Source organism: Lissotriton vulgaris, chromosome 5, assembly GCF_964263255.1.
Source record: "Lissotriton vulgaris chromosome 5, aLisVul1.2, whole genome shotgun sequence".
Classification (NCBI taxonomy): domain Eukaryota; kingdom Metazoa; phylum Chordata; class Amphibia; order Caudata; family Salamandridae; genus Lissotriton; species Lissotriton vulgaris.
The window spans coordinates 1,503,518,130-1,503,543,536 of record NC_141693.1 but is presented as its reverse complement, the minus strand read 5'-3'; the positions used below and the strand labels follow the sequence as shown (position 1 = coordinate 1,503,543,536).

Below are 25,407 nucleotides of genomic sequence, written 5' to 3'. Positions count from 1 at the left end.
AAGATCTGAGTGCCAAAGCGATAAATAAATGGCAGAAACATGAAAGCTTCAATTTAAAGGAAATAAACTGGACAACACTAAATAAATTAAACTTCACGGTCCTTAGAGGGGCGAACTGGAGACGTATGCTTTTCTTTAGCAAATGGCTATTGTATTATACACCGGCAACGATGTCCAAAATGTACAGTAATGCAACGTCTAATTGTTTTAGATGCACTCAACCTGATTTGGCTAATTGGTCACATATTATTGCCTTTTGTCCCAAAATCAAGGTTTTCTGGGAAAATATGTTTTTTATATTGTCTCAATATTTACATTTTACGATCGATAACTATAATAATTTGATTATACTTGGGGTTGATCCAGAGCTTAATTTGGAAGATTCCTTGGTGAAGCTTTTCTACATCATTGTTGCAATTGCCAGATCTCTTATTCTTAAATATTGGAAATCAGAAATAATTCCAACTGCAGATGAATGTTTTCAAAAAATCAAGAGAGTTAGAAATAGTGAATTGAGGTATGCAAAAAGGATTGGAGCTTTACGTAAATTTACTAAAATCTGGAAAGATTACTTTGACTGAGAAAAGCGTACAACGCTGGATATCTGGGATCTGGGACAGTATGTTTTTGTTTAAATACTATCTTTTGTTTGATCTGTACCTATCTTGGGCAATTTCAATGTATTTTCAGTTTAGTATGTTTAGATTTACATGTCGGATATTTGGTAATCATTATGTCATTGATTCTCTGCCAAGAACTTAATAAAAATATGTTAAAAAAAAAAAAAAAGACTGAATTACAAGAAACTGAATTATTAAAATGACTGCTAAGACAACACCAAAATCTAATAAGAACACAAATGGGACAATTTAGGCATCTACACAATGCAATGGCCTGCATGGAAAGCCAGTCCAAGCAATACCAAACCTTAAGGAATCCTCCAAAGCCAATAAATGGAGTGGGCTGACAAAAACCCAATCCCTTTGTGCTACTTCATATATATACTTTTTAAAAATACTGGTATCTATAGGCCAGCTAAAGCCATCTATTCTTAATGGAAATCAAATAATTTAGTTTGCTTATTATTTTGTCATTTGTTGTAGTGTAAAATATGTTCAAATTGATGTGAACACGTAACTACATACCCTCAGTCCAGCATATATAGGACAAAGTAAAACAATTAAATTACACTACACTGACAATTTATGTACTAGTGTTGGCGCCTGTTCAATAGGAAACCATTATCAAACATAACAGCTCTTTTTGAGTGTAATACACAATATGTTTAATAGCACTCAGTGTAAACTATCTGAAAGGGAAGTTGCAGGTCACTTATTAATCCACAAAAATTCAAATATCTGCTAACGTTTCCTTAGTTCCTCTGCATCAAATGTTCTTCACATGGTTTCCTCAGTGCGACAAGTCTCTCGGAATAGTCCCTATTCAGCACACTTGCAATACGGAAATATCAGACTCATAGTCTCTAAATTAAGTATAGGCCTGTGGGGTGTGGGGGTGTGCGGGCCGGAATAACAGGCGTGGAGGCCGGATATAGTGTGCTATGATTAGCAATGGGTTTATTTATATACAGAGAAGTTAAGTCCTTGGTCCCGGTGATTAGGTACGATCCTCGGTGTCTGGGTTGGGCTTCCGCGTGAGGGTGTCCGGTGAGGAGAGTCCAGGTAGGTCTTCTACTGCACGGCTGGGGTTCTCCTTCCTGGCGACGGGAGTTGGGGTGTCCCTCGGAGATAAAGGAAAGAGACACAGGGCAGTTAGTTCCAACGGCTACGGAACTCAATAGGTTGACACCGACACCAGGAGTGTAAGGGTGGAAATAGACCGTGAGGAAGGACGGGAAGGTCGGGGAAGAGGGGAATGAAAGAGACGGGGTGGAGGTACAGAGTGTCAATAGTGAGGGGGGGGTTGGGTGGAAGGTACTATACAGTGCAGGGGTGCTTATAATATAATTTCGAAAGAAGGGGACCCCTACTATTGGTGAACTCACTAAATGTAGGGAATATTAAGAACTATATTTGTAACGTACCTAATAGTGAGCTGATTAAATATGCCAAAAACGACCTAGGAAACTAGTCTGATACGTGACTGATTCTAATCATACATAAACAAAGATCATAACTATAGTGATTATGTAAAAATATATTTTTGTTTTATTTTGATCATTTTCTTGTGTTCTGATACATATTTCATATTTATCTATTCATATTCATTTAGAATGACAAACATATGTGAATATAACAATAGTGTAAAAAAACAACTAATCAATAGTGAAACATGAATGGAAAAAGCTAATAACAGACAAAACAGGAAAACCAAATATTCAAATGACATTGATGGTACGCAGGGCTATTGGAGTAAGCAAAGCGGTGGATGGAATCTCTACGCGCGTTTCGGCATTTGCCTTCTTCAGGAGTCCGTCATTTGCAATAGGACATATACATAACAAAGAAAAGGTGGGCGTGAATCTCTTCTATAATTGATATTCTGGTTAGCTAGTGCAACTAATAGATATTTGTTTTACGCTGCTCTGTAGGGTTATGACGAATACCCTTGTGGAGATAAATTTATCTTTTATGTCTGCGCATAATCAGCATATCCGTGATATTTATAAAATCTTGTAAATCTGCAACACTCTCAGTAAGATGTTCACTCAACCTGATATAATGGCATGGATGTCTGTATCCAGCTGAGGAGGCACATGCCGAAACGCGCGTAGAGATTCCATCCACCGCTTTGCTTACTCCAATAGCCCTGCGTACCATCAATGTCATTTGAATATTTGGTTTTCCTGTTTTGTCTGTTATTAGCTTTTTCCATATGTATCAGAACACAAGAAAATGATCAAAATAAAACAAAAATATATTTTTACATAATCACTATAGGGGTGCTTATAATATACAGTGGGGTGTGCGTGAATTTCTGTACAAGATTTACACTATTTATACTACTTACACAGGGAGGGGGAAACACGGAGAATGGTAACAGTTTACTCACGTGCCCCGCCGTAACTCTCATCCGAGTTACGGCCGCTTTCCAGCCACCTCCTGAGGATGCCACCAATCCTCGCACCAAACGTCTTCCTCTTCTTCTTTCTCTCTCTTCGTCCTCTCTGCTACAGTCGTTGCTGCCGGTCCGTCGCGTCTCGCCGACTCCTGCCACGAGTCCACCGCTGGGAACCTCTCCTCCTCTGTGTCGCCGGCTTTTCTACCATCCGCTTGGGCTCCTGAGGAACGACTTCCGGGGTCAGATGGGGTCACTTCCGGTCCTTTAGTGGCCGTTGTACTTCCGGGGTCAGTCCAGGCCGCTTCCGGTCCGCTGTACTCCGGGGTTGCTGTTGGCGCCTGCAGGGAAACAGAAAGAGGTGTAGCCGGTTTTGGCTGTGGGTTAGTGTTATCGCCCGTATGGGCGGTCCTACGGGAGCGTTGTACCCGGGAGGTAAGGTCCGCCCCTTCACATCCCCTTTCCCTAGGAATGTTTCCTGTACAGGAGGGGGAAGGTGGATACCGGGAGAGGTAGTCTGCGTTACCCTGCTCTAGCCCTTTTCGATGTAGAGTTCGAAAGCGAAAGGGTTGGAGTGAGAGGAACCACCTGAGTACTCGATCATTGTTACCACGGTTACGTGCCATCCATTCCAGAGGCGCGTGATCCGTGTACAGAATGAACTCCCGCCCCTCCAGGTAATACCGGAGACTTTCTATCGCCCATTTAATGGCGAGTGCCTCTTTCTCAACCACTGAGTAATTGGTTTCTCGGGGGAACAACTTCCTACTTAGATAAAGGACAGGTCTTTCAGCTCCATCTGCATCTTTTTGGGACAGGACCGCCCCCAACCCCAGGTCTGACGCATCGGTCTGCAATATAAAGGGCTGGGTATAGTCCGGACTCATCAGTACTGGCTCCGATGTTAAGGACTTTTTGAGCAGATGAAAGGCCTGTAGCAACAAGGGGGTTGGCTGTTTAAGGATCTCTTCCGTTTTCGTTGTTTTCTTCAGTAGATCTGTCAGGGGGGCTGCAGTATGGGAGAAGTTGGGTATAAACCTCCTGTAATATCCCAACATACCCAGGAAAGCACGGAGATCTTTACGGGTTTGTGGAAAAGGAATGGCTTGAATGGTCCTGACCTTACTGTCTTGTGGACGGATATGCCCCTCCCCCAGCAGGTACCCTAAATACTTAACGCTCTGGGCGGCTAGTGTTGTCTTAGAGGGGTTAATGGTGAAGCCGGAGGCACCTAGGGAGGTGACGATTGATCGTACATGAGACAGATGCTGCTCCCAGGTGTCACTATAGATGACGATGTCATCGAGGTAAGCACCCGAGTATTGGGAGTGGGGTTGTAGGACCTGATTCATGGCCCTTTGGAAGGTCGCTGGGGCTCCATGAAGACCGAAGGGCATAACTGTAAATTGGAACAGGCCCTCTGGAGTGGAAAAGGCGGTCTTGTGTTTGTCCTCTGCTCTCAAGGGGATCTGCCAGTATCCCTTGCAGAGGTCAAGGGTACTTATATATTTAGCCCTGCCGATGCGTTCGACCATCTCGTCTACACGAGGAAGAGGGTATGAGTCGAAGGCTGAGATTTTGTTCACCTCCCTGAAATCGATACAAAATCTGGTGGACCCATCGGGTTTTGGTACTAAGACGATGGGCGAGTTCCAGTTACTGCAGGAAGGTTCAATGATGCCCATTTTCAACATTTGATTGGTTTCCTCTTTTATGACAGCTCTTCGGGCTGAAAGAGACGGGGTGGAGGTACAGAGTGTCAATAGTGAGGGGAGGGTTGGGTGGAAGGTACTATACAGTGCAGGGGTGCTTATAATATACAGTGGGGTGCGCGTGAATTTCTGTACAAGATTTACACTATTTATACTACTTACACAGGGAGGGGGAAACACGGAGAATGGTAACAGTTTACTCACGTGCCCGGCCGTAACTCTCATCCGAGTTACGGCCGCTTTCCAGCCACCTCCTGAGGATGCCACCAATCCTCGCACCAAACGTCTTCCTCTTCTTCTTTCTCTCTCTTCGTCCTCTCTGCTACAGTCGTTGCTGCCGGTCCGTCGCGTCTCGCCGACTCCTGCCACGAGTCCACCGCTGGGAACCTCTCCTCCTCTGTGTCGCCGGCTTTTCTACCATCCGCTTGGGCTCCTGAGGAACGACTTCCGGGGTCAGATGGGGTCACTTCCGGTCCTTTAGTGGCCGTTGTACTTCCGGGGTCAGTCCAGGCCGCTTCCGGTCCGCTGTACTCCGGGGTTGCTGTTGGCGCCTGCAGGGAAACAGAAAGAGGTGTAGCCGGTTTTGGCTGTGGGTTAGTGTTATCGCCCGTATGGGCGGTCCTACGGGAGCGTTGTACCCGGGAGGTAAGGTCCGCCCCTTCACAAGGCCTATCTGGATATCTTTGGATCGAAAAAGAGCTTACCAAAATGTTAGACAGGGACCCGGAGGGTCGGCCGAGCAAGGGGGAGAGGCCTCCCGGCGAGGGCCCTCTCCTTAGATCGTACGGACGAGCAACTACCCCCCCACAGATGGACGCCACACAAAGATAGGTTCTGTACACTTTTATCGGTATTCTTAAGCAGGTTAACTTGATGATACAGCAGGACCAGGATACGGTGATCCCTTTAATTCTAGTCTCTGAGGGAAAGGGGGTAGCGGGACAGTCTCGGTACCGGTCCGGTACAGGGGTAGCTGGTGTATAGCTCTCAATCCTCGAGCTGGAGGGTTCGCAAGTAGGGGCCGCGGCAGCGCCAGCAGGCCTTCAAAGATGGTTCACGAGGATGAGCCGCGGCAGCGCCAGCAGGCCTTCAAAGATGGTTCACGAGGATGAGCCGCGGCAGCGCCAGCAGGCCTTCAAAGATGGTTCACGAGGATGAGCCCCGGCAGCGCCAGCAGGCCTTCAAAGATGGTTCACGAGGATGAGCCGCGGCAGCACCAGCAGGCCTTCAAGGATAGTTCACGAAGAGGAGCCGCGGCAGCGCCAGCAGGCCTCCAAGGATGAGTTCGTCTAGGTGTCTCTCGACTCCAGGATACAACTGCCTTCCTGCTCTGGAGCTACCCCAGTTATAGGTCTGGCGCCCTTTGATGTCCGGACCCTCGCACTTGGAGGTCGGAGGGTCCGGGATGAGGGAGTCCAGACACCCAGCAGGGGGGTGGAGCCAGCGCCCAGGGAGGCTGGGGGCGATCGAAACCAGGCGGAGGGGAGCCATCGACACTCCTTCTTCCATTGACTCGCCAAGTGGTCTCTTTACCCCCTTGGTGGATGGTGGTGCCTCGATGTCGGGGCCAGGCTGGGCCTGAGGCGGAGGTCGGCCCGAGGCCACGAGGCTTGGCCGTGGAGGGTCCAAAATGGCGGCTGGGCTGGGAACGGTGGTTCGGCACAGGGCCCGGGCCAGCCGAGAAGGTTGTGGTTACGAGTCTGGGTTCCGTCGGGTACGAGCTGGGGGTTGACCCGGAGGGCTGCAGGTGTGGTTCTTGTCCGGGGAACAGGGGTAGCAGTAGTCCGGGACCCGCCATGCGGAGAGGAGTCGGGCATGCCACGAGGCCTGTCCAACACAAAAGCATTTACTTTTTAATGAAAACATTTAATATATAGCTCCTAAACCTCAAAAAGCAATGAAGTAACATACAAAAAGATAGAATAAATAAGAAAATACAATTCACTAAAATACACACTATGAGAACACCAGAAATAATAACAGTATGTAAAATGTAGCCAGAATCCAAGATTATCAATGTCTTATAAAATGTAAGGAATGGGAAGGCCACACATTAATCAAAAGAGCATTCCAGTCTTGATGAGCAGTGACAGAAAATCTTACCAGAAAATCTTACCAGGAGAGCCCGATGTGCTGAAAGGAGTAGTCAAGTATCCAATGTCCAAACTATGCATCATTCTATCCCAGTACACCGTCAACCCCGACAATCCAACTGCTGCTGCTACTCTGCCAAGTTGTGGGCCTGCCTCAGGATGAGCACCCTAAAGGTTATTGTAAAGTTCACTGTCGCAGCAGGTAAGTACATTTCAACACGTTTATTAGTTATATGTAAGTAATATCTTGTCAACTTTTTCATAAATTGCACTTCATACCACAAATGATACCATTTCTAAGTGACGTAAATAAAGATGGTACGGTCACCTAATTTATGCTACTAAAGACATAAGGATTTAAGGCTAAACTTGGGACTTAAAGATCAAGGTTTATGTCAGCAATAAGTTTTCCACTAACGGAGCTATCCTGCTAGCTACATTTACAGTTGTCTTTTTTATACACACCTACTCGAGGCTATGATGTTCAACTTTACTCAGTCTATCTAAGCCCTACAACTAAAACCAGGAGATACTCTCACTCATCCAGAACACACTGGCATCATACATTCTATTACTCAGCCAAAATGCTCACATAAACTCAATCAGAATTATGCAGGAAAATGGTAGAAAATAAAGATAAACTCGAACAGAAGTGATATGCAACTAAAAACAGCTAGCTTTGGGCCTGAATGCCAAACACTTTTGTATAAGGGCAAGGAAGGCATCGATGAAGCAGGTAAAGCAGACACAATGACATTACCATGGACTAGTTTGTAAACAGCACATGTCTAAACGGCTGTCTGAAAGTCTGAGAAAGAAAGAAAATAATTTCTTCTGAGTAGAGAGACAGAAAAGAACAGGCTGTACAGTGGAGAAAAAATTATTAAAACTAATCAAGGATTCCAAGACAACACTTTAGAAAGTGAATGAAGACACCAGAATGGAAGAAATTGCCACATCTAATAGGATAAAGCCTCCTTTATGAACAAGCAGAAAATACATTTCCACTTGTGTGCCATCTGCCTTACCTGCACAGATCAAGCTGAAAATGTGTATAAATTCATCAGGTAGTGTCTGTGTTATTAAAAGTGGGGAAATAATCTGTAAAAACCTATTCAGCTACTATCTTGCTTTAGTTGAATTTGAATCTCCAGGGGAGGTTTGGCAGAAAGCAGAAATTTATGTGACTCCACCATGTCAGAGTACTTTAGATCTAGACCGGTCAAGCAGGGGAGGGGTATCACAAGTACCAGAATGCAGGGGAGCTGCTCACACAGGCACAGAGTAGGGCAGGGAGAGTGCAAGAAAAAAAGGTACAGAATGAACAAAGGTTTGAGATACAAAACTAAACAAATTTCAAAAGCTTGACACTCATCCTTGAGCAGGGGCCATGCTAATCTTCTCTGTATCGTTCCAATTTTAGTATATGTGCTGCCAAAGCGAGCACGAAAAAAAAAAAAGAGCTTTACACTCTGTCTCCATAAACAAAGGTTCCACAAAAACAAAGGTTTTCATTAACTTTACATGCAAACTCGGAAAACAGAAGGACCGAACAAAGAAAAGTTTGCTGATACAAAACTAAACATACAGCAAGAGTTTGTATATGGCAGAAAATATACACAATCGCACGAATGAAAGATTCGCCAACAAAAGAAGATAATTCCTACCGCAAATACAGACAGAAACACACACAAAATAAGTGCGCACAAACACACCTTCAGACAATTCTTCTAACAACATCTGCTGTCACACCTGTAGGAAGATTCATCAATTCCTATTTGCAGAAAAAGTCATACATAGGCCCATCTGGGATGACCTTTAGAACACAGTTGACCGCAACAGGGTTGCTGCACTACTTCTCCTGAACATCTCAGCTGTCTTTGACACAGAAGACCATGACATTTTGATACAAAGACTCTACAATGCCGGCATAGAGGAGACTGCTCTAGACTGGATTACATCCTACCTTCACAACAGAACTAATGTCATCCATAACCCCCTTTCTCGTCCAAACCATACTTCACAAAAGCAGGGGTCCCACAAGGCTCTATCATCTCATCCATGCTTTTCAACATCTACATCAAGTCGTTACCGGCACTGATCAAAGTGGAGCCGAGCAGAGCAAAGTGGAGCCAAGCAGAGCAAAAAGGAGTTGGGCAGAACAAAAAGGAGATGCGCAGAGCAAAGTGGAGTAGAGTGGAGTCGAGTGTAAGAGTTTGGTGTTGTAGAGAGGAGTAGTATAATAGAGTGCAGTGGAACAGAGTGAAGTACATTGTTTTATAGTGTCATGGCGTGGTGCAGAGCGTAGTGGAGTGTCAGACAGTGTTGGTGGGTAGAGTGGCATAGAGTGTCATAGAATAGAATGAAGGGGCACAGGTTAGCATAGAAGCAATTGTATTGAGTGGAGTAGAGTTGTCAAAATGCATAGAGTGTGGTAGAATGGCATAGAGTAGAGTAGAGTTTTGTAGAATGGCAGAGAGGAGTAGAGTGTTAGTGGAGGGGAGGGGACTGGAGTGGTGTGGAGTACTGCATAGTAGAGTGGTGCAGATTGCGTTGCTAAAGAGTGCAGTGGCGTGCAGGAGAGTGCAGTGGCACAGAGTGTAGTAGAGTGGCAAACAGTGCAGTGGTGTAGAGTACAGTGGCATTGAGTAGATTGTTTCAGCGTATAGAGAAGAGGCGTAGAGTGGAGTGTTGCAGGGTAAAGTTGCATAGAGTGGTGTAGTATGCAGTATCATGTAATGCAGTGGTTTGAAGAAGATTGGCATTGAGCGGCACAGAGTAGAGTTCAGTGTATTAAAGTGGGGGACCGTGGAGTGGTGGAGTGGTGCAGAGGTGAGAGGAGTGGTGTAGAGTGCGGTGGTGCAGAGTAGAGTGCCATAAGGGGCATTGGCAATGAGTAGAGAGATGCAAAGTAGAGCGGCGTAGAGTGCAGTGGAGTAGTGTGGGTGGTGTAGAGTAGAAAGGAGAGGCATAAAGTGGAGTACTCATGGTGTGGTAGCACACTGCCTTTACAGACAACACATTTCCAATTGAAATGACCATTACATTTGCACATACCGTTTTACTGATAAAACTTACAGTGCAGAAACGATAATGTGTGGCAATCGCATCACCAAGTGCACCGATTTGTTTGGTCGTATTAAAGTACTGGTTTCTACCACACATGCAAATTGCAAAAAAAAAATGTGTTCATTTGTGCTTTCCTAATCCCGATATATTTTGAATAATTTGCAGTTCATGTATAGATATTTCAATTTTGTTGTGTGCTAGAAAAAAAAACGTTTCTTTCCCTGAAAATTTCCCAATATTTGAAGGCCTGTACACAGAAAGTGAGGACTCGTGGAAAAATACAAGGAGCGATGGTTGTGAGAAGTTGGCCTGATATATAGTGTTCACTATTCTAGTGAGCACTTTGTATCAGTCCAAACAACCCTTATGGTGATTGGTTGTAAGTCAACCTTATAGACCAGCTATCCTAGTAGCATGGATACGAGCAGTCTTCGGGCTAAACTCTAGAGGGCGTGTTAAGCCAGCTGTTATACCATCACATATACCCCTTGAACACCAAGTGAAAGGACACCACACAAGTGTTATGAAAATAAACAGTGTATTTATTAGAATCACAACAGCCCTGTACTCTTTATGAGGACAGGGTACTAAGCACACAACAAAACTCTTACGAAAATACTTGAGTTCGCACAATTTACACAAATGCCCGAGGGGCACGGAAAACCATATACTACAACAGTGGAATGCGAAATTACTAGCAGGTAAGTACTGTACTAATAGGCTTTGGAATCGCTATGACTTGACTACTGAACCTTCAGATTACTAATAGGAGGCCTAGGGGACTCGGGTGCAGAGTGTGCACTCTCACGCGTGATGCGGGACAAAGTCTATGGGAGCTAGTAAAAGCAAAGTTAGTGTTCTCGGGCGAACCCGACCTGGTAGGAGAAAAACGAAAGTGGATCCTGACCCTTGGATAGTGAGGCTATGCTGGGGCACCGAAATACCGAAGTTACCTAGCCCAGGGGCTGCAGCTGCATAGGTCTCAAAAGACGTCGGGAATCCTCGTAGACGAACCAGGAGCCTGAAGAAAGAAGTTGCTGGCAGGCGACCAGTGAAGATAGTTCGAAGTGATCCAAGCCTGGATCGAAGATGGATGACACCTGAAAGCAGAGGGGACCAAGTTCGTGACTACTAGCCAGTAGTCAGGTGGCACCAGGAGGGCACCGGATGGTAGTCACCTCGACTAGGTGAGTGGGCGACACTGTGCTCTGCAGATCTCACGGACCAGGAGGCGTTGTCGGCGACCAGGATGGAGGTGCGAGCTGTCCCACGATGGATGAAGCTGTCGACGTCGCTGGACCCAGGATTGGGGCAACAAGTCTTGGCAAATTCAAGCCCACGCGGTGGACTCAAAATGGCGTCTGGAGTGGACCAGGAGGGTCCGGGGTGCTCCTCTTTTGGAAGGGAGCAAGGGCCAGTCTGGAGCAACCAGACCAGCCGCAGTGATTTCGCCGGGCGTCGTTAAGAAGGCCACAAGCCAGCGGGCTAGTAGCCAAACAACGCGGTGAGCAGCAAAAAGCAGAAGGGCCCCACGCAGATCGTGGAGATGCTGGGAGGCTGGACTTCGGTGCTGGAGCTGCTCAGGGTCGGGGCTTCTCGGACCCCAAAGCACTCACCAGAGGATCCCTCGGCGGTCGTGCTGGAAAGAAGTCGTGCAGTCTTGAAGATGGCCGGTCCCTCGAGGTCTTGTCGCACCTACGGTTCTCAGCTTAGCTGTAGAGGTAGGTAGAGGTCAGAGGTGCCAGGGAAGCCGGGTCTCGTCGTGCTGGTCGGTCGGATTCCTGAGGAAGGACTTGTAGCAGACCGCAGTGTTCTTAAGATGGTGCCTGCGGATGCAGGGTGACTACTCCTTAGTCACAAGGGAGAATCTTGAGAAGAGTCTTGAAGTCCTTTCGTAGAAAGTCGTTTCTTGATTCAAAGATGATCTAATTTGGAAGGGTCCCGCTCCTGCCTTTATCCTAAAGAAAGGGGTGGGTACGCGACTAGGTCCTGCCCTAGGGGTGGGACCAGGAAGGGGGGTGGTTACACCCCTCTCCCATGCCGGGCTTTCCCCAGGCCAGGGGCTGGTGTGCCCCTGGAACTGGTTCTAGCCGGCAGATGCGTAGTGAGCACCGGGGTGCCACTCAGCAGTCACCTTCCTGTAAAGCCCTGCCTACCCAGGATACACAAAACCCTGTCTGGGATGGTGCTAGCACCGCCCCTGACAGGAAACCCTTTGTCCAAGCTCTCCTCGCTGGAAGGACTCCCAGCAGCAGGAGGTCAGACTCGTTTCTGTGGTGGCAGCATCCATTTTGTGGAGCTGAGGCTTCGTTTAACTTTAACCGGGTTCACAGTTACATACATGTCGTGTCCCTCTAGAAGGGTGGAATGCTAACCCCGTCGCCAGAATTGGCGAGGGGTTAGGATTCCAATTCGTATGACACCTTACTCGACATGTTTTAATAAAGCAATACCAAAGATAGCATTTAACCGCGAGGATTATAATGCACTTAAGAGTATATGGTATGCGTTATCATGGAACAGCTATTAGGACTTGGTTCCGCAAGCTGCAAACGGGCTCAGCTCATGCCAGAGCACCATTTCACACGATTCCAAGCACTCTGCCTTCAGGATTGTCAAGGCCTGCCATAGGAGTGACTGATAGGAATCTGTGTGTCCATTTTTAGGGTTAGATATAGGTATACTATATCTAAAGCAAAGGGTGATTACACCACCTTGCCCCAGCTGTCGTGCAGCCAGTTGTGTCAGATTTAGATGGCCATCCAGGGGTGGCACAATACATGCTTCAGCCCCAGGTAGGCCCTGGGTACACCTATGCCCTGAGTTACAGGGTCTGATAAGGTGGCCCAGTACCAATTGGAAATGTACCTAAGGTACATGGAATCCATTTTAGAGAGAGAGCAGTAGGCCTGGGGTCCTGATTGGCAGGGCCCCAGGTCAACTAAGTCGGAAAACCAGCAAAACACCAGGGAAAAAGTTGGGGGTAACCATAGTCAGGTATCTACCTTCCTACAATGGTAAACAAGATTTGTGCCTCCAGAGGGGCAAAGACATGCTGGACAACCTAAAACAAAGTCAGCAAACAGACAGCCAGAACATTTGAGTTACAAAACACAAAGCCCATGGTAAACAAAGGGAGGCAATGCATTCCTAGGGAAGCTTTCAGGAATGCTTAAACAAAAAAGTATTTTCGCAACCAGACAGTGTAGACTTCAATCTAAAAATTTGCTATATGAATGTAAATGAATTTTTGGAAATTCACTCTAATAACTGCCCCTCCCATTTACCAATCTATGCAAAGCAGACATTGCAAGGATCAACTACACTTTCATGTACACATTTTTGGGGGACTTGTGCAGATTTGTCAAAAATTATCATTCATAAAAAAAAATCAAAAAAGGTTTCTGATAACCAAAAGCAGTCCTCCGCGGTTTGTGGGCGACTACAACTCCCCTTCATGCACTGCTATTGCTGATCTTTAATCAAGTGAAGTTATGGTGACTATCAAGATCACCAACTAAGAAATACAAACGGAAAAAATCCCTTATACATCTGTTGATGGGCTGTTATTGTTATAATTCAAAAAATGGGAAATTCCTTCGTTATTGTTAGGTGCGCATTACTCAATCCATTATTCATAACCTTACACATGACCATAGAGGACATCGAGTAACATATATTCATTCTCTGACGTTCCTTCATGACACTGGAATGGTGTTGAAAGGCTGCAGTATCACTGGTCTTGGACTTAGACTATGTAATCTCTAGAGTCAAGGATATTACAATTCACTCAATTGTACCTTGAGATTGGTTGGATCATCATGCCATAACCTTCCATATATCCACCGTAAGAAAAGACCACGCAACCTGTCAAACTCAAAAAGTGGACATGGGACACCAAAGACCCTAATATTGAGCAATTAGTAGCATGATGTGAGAAGGTTCTAAATTTGCTTAACAACTTGCCGAACGTTTGCGAACTCACTGATCACTACACCACATCAATGACGAATATAGTCAACTCCACCATGCCGCTAAAACTGAAAAGAATCTCAGATAAAGATAAAAATCCATGGTTCAATGGGGCTCTGAATGAAGACAGGTGGGGGCTAAGACTAGCAGAAAGAAAGTGGAGATAGCACCCAGCAGCCCCCCAGCTAATAACACTCAGGAAAATTAGAAACGAATACAACAAAAGTGTTCTAAAATCCAAAAAGGAATTCTTTAGAGCAGAATTGGATAATGCCAAAAACAGAACATTTCCAGATGTTAACCTCTCCCATGCGGATGACGAGCTGAGCTCATCATCAGCACCGCGGTGCGGTGCGCGCCCCCCTCGTCCCCCAGCACAGCGGGGGAATTACCCTCGCTGCGAAGGGGTTAAAACAACAATCCAATAAACTGGCCAAATCTGCTCAAGAAGAAACAAAAACTCAACTGAGCTGCGAGGAATTCTCAACATTCTTCACAGATAAAGCCAACACACCTTAGCAAGAGAAGTTAGGATGGCAGCAAACAACCTCTCTAGCCAATCATCATCACAGAACAATGCTACCATGAGAAACGCTCAAGATAGAACGAAAAAAAAAGCACAATGGTCGACCTTAAGTTATATGACCAAAATACCATCGCCAAAACTCTCGGATATCAAACCAAAAAGTCACTACAATGATCCCCTCCTCTCTAAATGCCTTAAATCGTCGTCCCAATATGGACAAAAATAATCAATGCCTCAGTATCTCAAGGAGTATTGCCAGAGTGCCTAAAAACAGGGCAAGTACTCCCCATCATCAAAAAACCTACAGCGGACCCGGCAGACCCAAATAACTTTCGTTCAGTGACCAATATTCCATTACTTGCCAAACTAATTAAAAAATGTGTACAAAATCAACTGAGCAACTACATCACTAATCTCAATCTGCTGGACGACTGCCAATCTGGATTCAGGCCAGGCCACAGTACGGAAACAGCAATCCTACATATAGTGGATGATGCGCTACAGGGCCTGGATCACAATCAAACATGTCTACTAGTTCTTCTTGACCTATCTTCTGCATTTGACACAGTAAATCATGAAAAATTACTTGCCCGTCTCGAAGACAGGATGGGATTATCTGGAAATGTTCTGAAATGGTTTGAATCCTTCCTAAAGCACAGAACACAAAGATTCCTGGTCAACCAGACGCTATCCCCATCATGCCCTAATTCGATTGGATCAACATTATCTCCATCGCTATTCAACCTATATGTTGAACCCCTTACAGAAATTCTCCGACACGCAAGCATATCCTATCACATGTACGCAGATGACACTCAGATCTACATCAAGATCTCGTCGCTGGAATAGATCAATGTTAGACGGGAAACCTGAGGGTCGGCCGAGCACGGGGGAGAGGCCTCCTGGCGAGGGTCCTCTCCTTAGTTCGTACGGACGAGCAACCACCCCCCCACAGATGGACACCACACAAAGATAGGTTCTTAACTCTTTTATCAGTACTCTTTGGCAGGTTATCGTAACGATACAGTAGAAACGGGATTCTAGGATCCCCTTGAACTTAGTCTCTGTGGAAAGGGGGTAGCGGGACAGTCTTGGTACCGGTCTGAGGGGTATCTTGCGGACAGCTCTCAATCCTCGAGCTGGAGGGGTCTTCGGTAGGGGCCGCGGCAGCGCCAGCAGGACTCCCAAGATGGCTCAAGAGGATGGGCCGCGGCAGCGCCAGCAGGACCATAAGATGGTTCACGAAGATGAGCCGCGGCAGCGCCAGCAGGACTCCAAGGATGGTTCATGAAGATGAGCCGCGGCAGCGCCAGCAGGCCTCCAAGGATGGTTCACGAAGATGAGCCGCGGCAGCGCCAGCAGGACTCCAAAGATGGTTCAAGAGGATGGGCCGCAGCAGCGCCAGCAGGACCCTAGGATGGTTCACGAAGATGAGCCGCGGCAGCGCCAGCAGGACTCCAAGGATGGTTCACGAAGATGAGCCGTGGCAGCGCCAGCAGGACTCCAAGGATGGTTCACGAAGATGAGCCGCAGCAGCGCCAGCAGGACTCCAAAGATGAGTTTGTCTCGGTGTCTCTCGACTCCAGGATACAACTGCCTTCCTGCTCCGGAGCTGCCCCAGTTATAGGGCTGGTGCCCTTTGATGTCCGGACCCTCGCACTTGGAGGTCGGGGGATCCGGGATGTGTGAGTCCAGACACCCAGCAGGGGGGTGGAGCCAGCGCCCAGGGAGGCTGTGGGCGATCGAAACTAGGCGGATGGGGGACCATCGAAACTCCTTCCCCCATTGACTCGCCAAGTGGTCTCTTTACCCCCTGGTCGGATCGTGGTGCCTCGATGTCGGGGCTTTGCTGGGCCTGCGGCTGGGGTCGGGCCGAGGCCACGAGGCCTGGTCGTGGAGGGTCCAAGATGGCGGCTGGGCCGGAGACGATGGTCCAGGAAATGGTCCGGGCCAGCCGGGAGAGTTGAGGAGATGAGGTCGAGTTCCGTCGGGGGAGAGCTGGGGGAGGCCCGGAAGGGCGGCACTCGTGGAAGGTGGAAGGTGCCGCTCTTGGACGTAGAACAGGGGTCGAGGTAGTCCGGGACAGGCCATGCGGGAGGAGTGGGGCCACGCCACGAGGCCCTGTCCAACACGCGTCCCCCCCAGCTGAAGGCAGGGAGAGTCACCCATCTTCTTGGGTATTCTCCTCGCCGAGGCGGAAGAAGCGGGACAGGCCGTCTGCGTTGGCGTGGTCGTTGCCTGGGCGATGCTCCACGGTGAAGTGCATCCCTTGCAGGGAGATGGACCAACGCAACAGTTTCGGATTCTCCCCTCGCATCTGCATCAGCCATTGCAGAGGTCGGTGGTCGGTTTGGACCCGGAAGTGGGTGCCGAAGAGATAGGGTCGAAGCTTCTTGAGGGCCCACACCACGGCGAAGGCCTCCCGCTCAATGGTGCTCCAGCGCTGTTCTCGGGCCAGCAGATGTCGGCTAATGAAGGCTACTGGCTGGTCAATTCCCTCTGCGTTGATTTGGGAGAGGACTACTCCGACGCCGTGATCGGAGCATCGGTCTGTACTATGAATTCACGGCTGTAGTCGGGGGCTTGGAGCACGGGGCGGTGCACATTGCTGTCTTGAGAGTCTCAAAGGGGGCCTGACACTCCGGTGTCCAGTGTACCTTCGGTGGGTGCTTTTTGGATGTGAGTTCTGTAATCATTCACAAAGCGCCTGTAATATCCTGTGAGCCCCAGGAAGGCTCGGACCTCTGTTTGGGTGACTGGGGGTTCCCAGGCCCGGATGGCGGTGATCTTGGGTTGGAGGGGGGCCACCTGGCCACTTCCCACCTGGGGCCCCAGGTAGGTCACGGACCCTTGGCCGATTTGGCACTTGCTGGCTTTTATTGTTAGTCCTGCCCGTCGGAGGGCGGCCAAGACCTCATGGAGGTGTTGGAGGTGTTCGGCCCAGTGGAGACTGTACCCCGCAATATCGTCTAGGTAGGCAGCGCTGAACTCCTCGAGCCCCGCCAGCACCTTATTCACTAGTCTCTGGAACGTGGCGGGGGCGTTTTTCATCCCGAAGGGCATCACCTTGAAGTGGTAGTGGCCATCCGGGGTGGAGAAGGCGGATCGCTCCTGGGCGCCCGGGGTGAGGCGGATCTGCCAGTAGCCCGCCGTTAGGTCGAAGGTGCTCAGGTAGTGGGCGGCCCCCAGGCGGTCGATCAGTTCATCAGCCCGAGGGATGGGGTGAGCGTCGGTTCGGGTGACGGCGTTCAAGCCCCGGTAGTCCACACAAAATCTGAGTTCGGGGGCGACGCCAGGGGCGCCGGCCTTGGGGACCAGCACGACCGGGCTGGCCCATGGGCTGTGGGAGGGCTCGATCACTCCGAGAGCCAGCATCTTGGATACTTCCGACTGGATACAGGCGCGTACCCGATCGGGAACGCAGTAGGCCCGGTGCCGTATAGGTGGGCTATCCCCGGCGTCGACATCGTGGAGGCACCATGGGGTGACCCCGGGGGTGAGAGAGAATAGATCGGCAAATTGTTGTAATAGGTCGTGGCAGCTTTGGCGTTGTGCTGGGGTCAGGGTGGAAGAGAGGTTGACGCCTTCCACAGAGCCGTCTTTTTCGAGGGTCTTCAGGAGGTCGGGCAGTGGCTCGGAGTCCTCTTCAGCCCCGCTGTCGGTAGCCATCAGGAGGCTAAGTTCTGAGCGAACAAAGTGAGGCTTAAGTCGGTTGGCATGGAGGACCCGGAGGGGGTTCCTGGGGGACTCCATGTCCACCAGGTAGGTGACAGGCCCCTTGCGCTCCACCACTTTGAAGGGCCCCGTCCATTTGTCCTGGAGGGTGCATGGTTCGACCGGGGACATGACCCAGACCTGTTGTCCCGGCTCGAACTCGATAGACGAGGCGTTTTGATCATACCACCTCTTCATGTCTTCTTGGCTGGCTTCGAGGTTGGCCTTGGCAAGTTCCCTGAACCGCCGAGTCTGGTTCCGGAGGGTCAGGAGGTACCGGTACACATCAGGAGGAGCATTCTGGGTGGTCACCTCCCATCCTTCTTTGACCAGACTCGGGGGACCCCGGACGGGGTGCCCATACAATAGTTCGAAGGGGCTGAATCCCAGGGACTTCTGTGGGACCTCCCGGTAGGCAAATAGGAGGCAGGGCAGCAACACGTCCCATTGGCGTCGTAAGGGCTCCGCCAAGCCCATGATCATACCCTTGAGGGTGCGATTGAAACGTTCTACCAGTCCGTTCCCTTGCGGGTGGTAGGGGGTCGTGAATTTGTAGGTGACCCCGCACTGTTGCCAGAGGGACTTCATGTATCGGGAGATGAAGTTCGTGCCCCGATCACTGACGACTTCTCGGGGGAAGCCCACCCGTGAGAAGATCCCCATCAGGGCTCGGCCCACCACGGGCGCTGTCACGGTCCTGAGAGGTATGGCCTTGGAATAGCGGGTGGCATGGTCCACCAGGACGAGTATGAACCTGTGACCTTGTGATGTCCGGGGCTCCAGGGGCCCCACAATGTCAATCCCTACCCGCTCAAAGGGAGTGTTGACGACCGGGAAGGGTTGCAGGGGGACTTTTAGTTTCCGGCCGCTCTTCCCGCTGGCCTGGCAGGTGGGGCAGGCTCGGCAGTGGTTGATCACATCGTTCCTCATCTTGGGCCAGTAGAAGTGGGTCACCAGGCGGCTATAAGTTTTGTCCTGCCCCAGGTGCCCTGCGAGAGGTACATCATGAGCCAGGTTCAGGAGGAAGTCTCTGAATCGGAGGGGGACTACCAGCACCCGGCTTGCCCCGAGCTCGGCAATCTTCTGCTCACTGTAGAGGAGCTCATTGTCCCAATAGACCCAGTGAGCCCCCGAGGCACCCCCTGCGCTCTGGGCTGCGGCTTGCTGACGGATCCCCTCGAGGGAGGGACACGTTTTTTGTTCTTGGCGGAACTGTTCTTGAGTGGGGCCACATTCTTGGCGCCACTGGGCCAGCTCCGGGAGGTCGCGGAGGGGGTCAGGTTCTTCATCGCTGGGCCCCGGTGGACCGGGTTCAGGGTCGGTGTCTTCAGTGACTACGGGCGGTGGAGGTTCGGGCCATTCGGGTTCTTCAGTGGAGGGGATGGTGCGGGCGGCCATGGATCGGGTCGTTGCACAGACCCATTCAGGGAGGCCAAGCATCCCCAGGTGCTCCCTCCGCTCAACGGCAGTCCAGGGGGAGCTCTCGAGGTCGTTCCCCAGGAGGCAGTCTACGGGGGCATCGTCTCGGACGGTCACTTTCAGCATGCCCGACACTCCCCCCCCATTCAAAGGGTACGCGGGCCATCTGGTACAGGCTTTCGGAGTTATCCGCTGACCGTACTGGGCATAATATGCAAACACAACAGGGTGGTGTGGAGTGCAAAAAAACGATGGATTTGGGCCCAGATCTTTTGACTGGGGGAGTGTGTGACAATGATCCACATTCAGTCCATCACTTGTTGTTTTTGCAATTGCCGCCCTAAGTGCGCTGGGGATGCCCAGACGTGGGTCCCAGGCACTCCACACCACTTGGAGTCAAGCTAGCCGGGCTGATGAGAGGTGTTACCTCGAAACCGGTCCGGTCCTCGGATGCTTGATTCCGTTCTGGGAAGGACATGGCTTTTGTAGTTCGGACTGGACTGTTCCCATGGGGCAACAGGGTCAGAGCTGATTTGCATATCGCCATTGTCTAACCCAGGGTGGTGTGGAGTGCAAAAAAACGATGGATTTGGGCCCAGATCTTTTGACTGGGGGAGTGTGTGACAATGATCCACATTCAGTCCATCACTTGTTGTTTTTGCAATTGCCGCCCTAAGTGCGCTGGGGATGCCCAGACGTGGGTCCCAGGCACTCCACACCACTTGGAGTCAAGCTAGCCTGGCTGATGAGAGGTGTTACCTCGAAACCGGTCCGGTCCTCGGATGCTTGATTCCGTTCTGGGAAGGACATGGCTTTTGTAGTTCGGACTGGACTGTTCCCATGGGGCAACAGGGTCAGAGCTGATTTGCATATCGCCATTGTCTAACCCAGGGTGGTGTGGAGTGCAAAAAAACGATGGATTTGGGCCCAGATCTTTTGACTGGGGGAGTGTGTGACAATGATCCACATTCAGTCCATCACTTGTTGTTTTTGCAATTGCCGCCCTAAGTGCGCTGGGGATGCCCAGACGTGGGTCCCAGGCACTCCACACCACTTGGAGTCAAGCTAGCCGGGCTGATGAGAGGTGTTACCTCGAAACCGGTCCGGTCCTCGGATGCTTGATTCCGTTCTGGGAAGGACATGGCTTTTGTAGTTCGGACTGGACTGTTCCCATGGGGCAACAGGGTCAGAGCTGATTTGCATATCGCCATTGTCTAACCCAGGGTGGTGTGGAGTGCAAAAAAACGATGGATTTGGGCCCAGATCTTTTGACTGGGGGAGTGTGTGACAATGATCCACATTCAGTCCATCACTTGTTGTTTTTGCAATTGCCGCCCTAAGTGCGCTGGGGATGCCCAGACGTGGGTCCCAGGCACTCCACACCACTTGGAGTCAAGCTAGCCGGGCTGATGAGAGGTGTTACCTCGAAAGCGGTCCGGGCCTCGGATGCTTGATTCCGTTCTGGGAAGGACATGGCTTTTGTAGTTCGGACTGGACTGTTCCCATGGGGCAACAGGGTCAGAGCTGATTTGCATATCGCCATTGTCTAACCCAGGGTGGTGTGGAGTGCAAAAAAACGATGGATTTGGGCCCAGATCTTTTGACTGGGGGAGTGTGTGACAATGATCCACATTCAGTCCATCACTTGTTGTTTTTGCGACCGTACTGGGCATAGCACATTGGGCAGGATTTGATCCGGGGTCACCAGATGGCAACGGACGGCCGTTACGCTGGCTTCCGTGTCGCGGAGGGCTTCGGCCCGGTGTCCATTAATGGTGACCCACTGGCTGTACTTCTGCGTATTGGCCGGGATGGGGGCCCATGGGACCATGTCTCTTTCGCCCAGACATACCAGGGCCATGGCTGCGGGTTCCCACTCGGGCTGGTACTGTTCACTGTCTTCGACTTCTTCTTCGCCTTGTTCCTCCCCTAGGGAGACGGCGGTGATCTGGCGGTTTAGCGGTCCTGTGGGGTTGGATGGTTGTTTTCTCGGGCAGTTGGGGTCGTTGGCGTAATGACCGGGTTGCTGGCATTCGTGGCAGATATCGTTGGGGCGGGATCCCGGCCGTACTGGAGGGCTTCCTCTCCCGGCCAGGGACGGGGGAGTGCTGGTGAGAGGCACCGTGGCGGTGTCCCGGCCCCGGCCCTGGCCTCCTCCTCCTCCTCCTCGCGGACGGTGGGACCCCTGGGAGGCTCGGCCTTGGTCTCCCGCCCAGTTACGGGGGACCCGGGTGCTCTCCCATCGATCTGCTTCAATGGCGAGTTTCCGGGGCTCGGTCAGTTTACTGTCAAGGAGATGCTGCCTTAGTTCGACGAAACAGTTATTGGAGAGGTGTTCCCATACGATGAGATCGAACAATTGCTCGTAGGTGGTGACCTGGCTGCCCTTGATCCATCCTTCTAGGGCTCGGCTAAAAAAATTCACATATTCTACCCAGGTGGTACCGGGGATCCTTTTACAGTCTCGGAATCGCTTCCGGTACATCTCGGGGGTGAGCCCATAGTGAGTGAGGAGGGCGGCTTTCATATGCTCGTAGGAGGTCATCTCAGCGTCGGGGAGCTGTAGCAGGGCATCTCTCCCTTCGTTGACGAATCTCCCCCACAACCCGGCCCCCCAGTCTTTTCGCGGAACCCGGTGGGAGGTCATGGCTACCTCGTAGGCCTTAAACCATTGCTGGATGTCGTCGTTCTTGTAGTACTCTCGGACGACATCTTTGGGGATGTGGACCTTGGTGTCCGCAGGGGGAGTGGAGCTCTGGTTCTCGGAGACGCCGATGTCCCTGTTTTGTTTCCTAATTTCTAGTTCCTTCAAACCGCGCTCGTGTTCGTACGCGAGCTTCTTCTCCTCCAGCTCCCTCTGGCTTTTTTTCTCTTCCCGTTCTCCCTGTAATCGTAGGTGTTCAAGGGCTATCTTCTTTTCCGCTAGTTTCAGTTCCCCATCTAAGCGGAGTCTAGCCAGTTCCAACTCGTGGAGCCGGCTCCTCTCTCGTTCTCGGGCCTCCTCGTGAGAGAGGCCCGTGCTTCTCTCCTCCTCGAGGGTTGCAATGGTTTCCGTGGTTGCGCTGTTTTCGTTTTGGGGTGGCGACGCTCCCGTCTCCACCCAAGTCTGCAGGGCATGCTTGAGATCGTCTTTGGTGCTTAGTCCCGTGGTAGCGATACCCAAGTCTATGCAGAATTGCTTCGATTCCTTGTGACTGTAATCTTCCAGCCGTTCCATCTGGAATTTCGCGGTTGTTCCGGTTTCTTTCGTCGTCATGGTCGCTGTGTGTTTTTCGTTTGTAGTGGGGCGAGTTACTCTCCGTACGATTTGCGTCGACTCGAATCGCGCCGCTGGCCACCAATGTTAGACGGGAATCCTGAGGGTCGGCCGAGCAAGGGGGAGAGGCCTCCTGGCAAGGGTCCTCTCCTTAGTTCGTACGGACGAGCAACCACCCCCCCACAGATGGACACCACACAAAGATAGGTTCTCAACTCTTTTATCAGTACTCTTTGGCAGGTTATCGTAACGATACAGTAGAAACGGGATTCTAGGATCCCCTTGAACTTAGTCTCTGTGGAAAGGGGGTAGCAGGATAGTCTTGGTACCGGTCTGGTACAGGGATATCTTGCGGACAGCTCTCAATCCTCGAGCTGGAGGGGTCTTCGGTAGGGGCCGCGGCAGCGCCAGCAGGACTCCCAAGATGGTTCAAGAGGATGGGCCGCGGCAGCGCCAGCAGGACTCCAAGGATGGTTCACGAAGATGAGCCGCGGCAGCGCCAGCAGGCCTCCAAGGATGGTTCACGAAGATGAGCCGCGGCAGCGCCAGCAGGACTCCAAAGATGGTTCAAGAGGATGGGTCGCGGCAGCGCCAGCAGGACCCTAGGATGGTTCACGAAGATGAGCCGCGGCAGCACCAGCAGGACTCCAAGGATGGTTCACGAAGATGAGCCGCGGCAGCGCCAGCACGACTCCAAGGATGGTTCACGAAGATGAGCCGAAAAAGTGAAGTCCATATTTACACTAAAATTACTGTCACTGATTTGGTCTATTCTTGTCAGATATGATAGGCCAGCACAATGTGAGATACTGTTTTTATTGGCAGGAAAAGGGGAACACTGGGTGGCCAGTTTTGCTATTCCCCAAAAATTGCACAACTTTCTGTCACAGAAATGTGAGGAAATTACTATTTTAACCAATGTTCAACCTGTGGATGAAAAAAAGCGGATGTTTGGATATTTTGTAAGCCTGAAAAAAGTAATCCAAACAACCTCCAGCTACTAGGAGGGGCAAAGACGTGGAGGGTCTGTATGCCAGAAAGGAGCCAGACGCTGTCGCATTTTTTTCTCATGTTGAGAAAAAAATACAAACAGCATCTTGCTCCTCGCTGAAGCACTTCTATGCCCTAGCAACGAGTCATACCCTATCTGCAGTTCTACTTAAGCTAAGAAAAAACCCAAACATCATCTGACTCCTCGCAGCACCACAGAAGTTTGTACCTGTACCCGAGACAGAGGTAGCCACCGTATGAATATTGTCCTTGACTATTTGTTTTTGTAAAAGAGTGCCTGGCTGTTTGCTAGGGTACAGACATAGCCCCTTTGTTATACAATGCTTATCTTGGTCAGAGAAGAATTGTGAAACAGAGGGGAGTGAAAGTGAACCTGAAAGTAGGGATTAGAAGGTGAGGGACTAGGGATAATTCTAGTCTATCCACTTGCACTCCCCTTCTCCTGGTTCACTGCTTCGCTTTGTGGGCTGGGAGAGGTGATGAGAGGAGCTGGGTGTCTCCCACCTCCCCATCTCCGACTATCAAAAAGAGTAGATGAAGCTGGTGGGTATAGCTAGAGAGATGCTATGGACAGTAATATCTGTCCATAGCATCTTCCTTGGGAAATGTCCGTTAGGACGAAGCCGGAATCACGCTTTGACTTCACAGCACTGGCAACAGGATGCAAATGCCTTTAGCCCGCAAGTCGTTACAACAACTTGCTTTAGGTGGGCACAAAAGTGGAGTGGGGTTGGAATTAAACTCCACCACCTTCCCTACTGTTGCGCAGACAGGAGTTGGAATAGTAAATTTACCCATTCAAATATCTAGCGCCCTCCTAAGGCACGCTGTTAAATTACTTGCATGAAGAGCAAATGCGTGCTAAAGACGCATTCATTCAAATGATGGAGTTCATAAGGAATGAGCGAAAAATGCATGCAGCATTCCGTCATACATTCACTTCCATAGATTCGCACACCAGATGACCATGTGAGGGATATTTAAGCTTTTACTTCGCCCGCATTTATATTTTTAAAATAGCCTGCATAGCCTTATTTCTCTAGGACCGAGGGATCTTTTAGCTACCGCTTGACTTTTAAAACTTACCTGCATTTTTGCACCTTTCTCTCCTGGGCTGCGTCCTTGGTCCGCCGCAGCAGTCTCTGTCCATTGAGCGGAGGGACACAACTCCTTCCCCACTGGCTGCACCCACTTCCGGTAGCTAGGGTGACGCTCTAGTGGTTGCGAGCTCCCTACATAAACGGCATACTACACCGGAAGCAAAGCGGACGCGCGCAGCGGGAATGCCAAAGGCAAGCCCGTCCGCGCATGGACCGCGCCCAGCGCCAGAGATGCTGGTCGTCGCATTAGCCACCAAAATGACCATCTATCATATTCACGCAGTGATCTGCAGATTCTAAATCACACTTTAGCTTCAAATACTGGAAATTGTACATGCTTTATCTTGGACAAATTGCACAAAACATGCCGCTAAAGTGTATCAATTGCGGTATTCTGTTTAAGTTTAGCCCAACTCCACGTAAAAAATATTCTAACAATTGGCCCCGCTGGAACTGCTGATCCAAGTCCAAGGTAATACCTCGAGGAGCACTTATAAATGCATGATCTTTGCCCAAA

At 50.1% G+C, this 25,407-nt stretch overlaps 1 protein-coding gene and 1 non-coding gene across 3 annotated transcripts in view; both read right to left on the bottom strand.

The window, feature by feature from the left end:
* The window catches only part of USP49 (ubiquitin specific peptidase 49), a 211,536-nt gene that overhangs the window by 135,490 nt on the left and 50,639 nt on the right, over positions 1-25,407 (bottom strand). Inside the window, exon 2 of one of the 2 annotated variants that reach the window (XM_086923525.1) lies at positions 6,847-6,991. The exons of the other annotated variant lie outside the window; for it this stretch is intronic. The gene's annotated coding sequence lies outside the window, so the exon portion shown is untranslated. The remainder of the gene's footprint in view (positions 1-6,846; positions 6,992-25,407) is intronic. 2 annotated transcript variants of the gene reach the window in all.
* Positions 8,164-8,270, bottom strand: LOC147712864 (U6 spliceosomal RNA). The gene has a single exon (XR_015296235.1). It is a non-coding gene; the product is annotated as a U6 spliceosomal RNA (small nuclear RNA).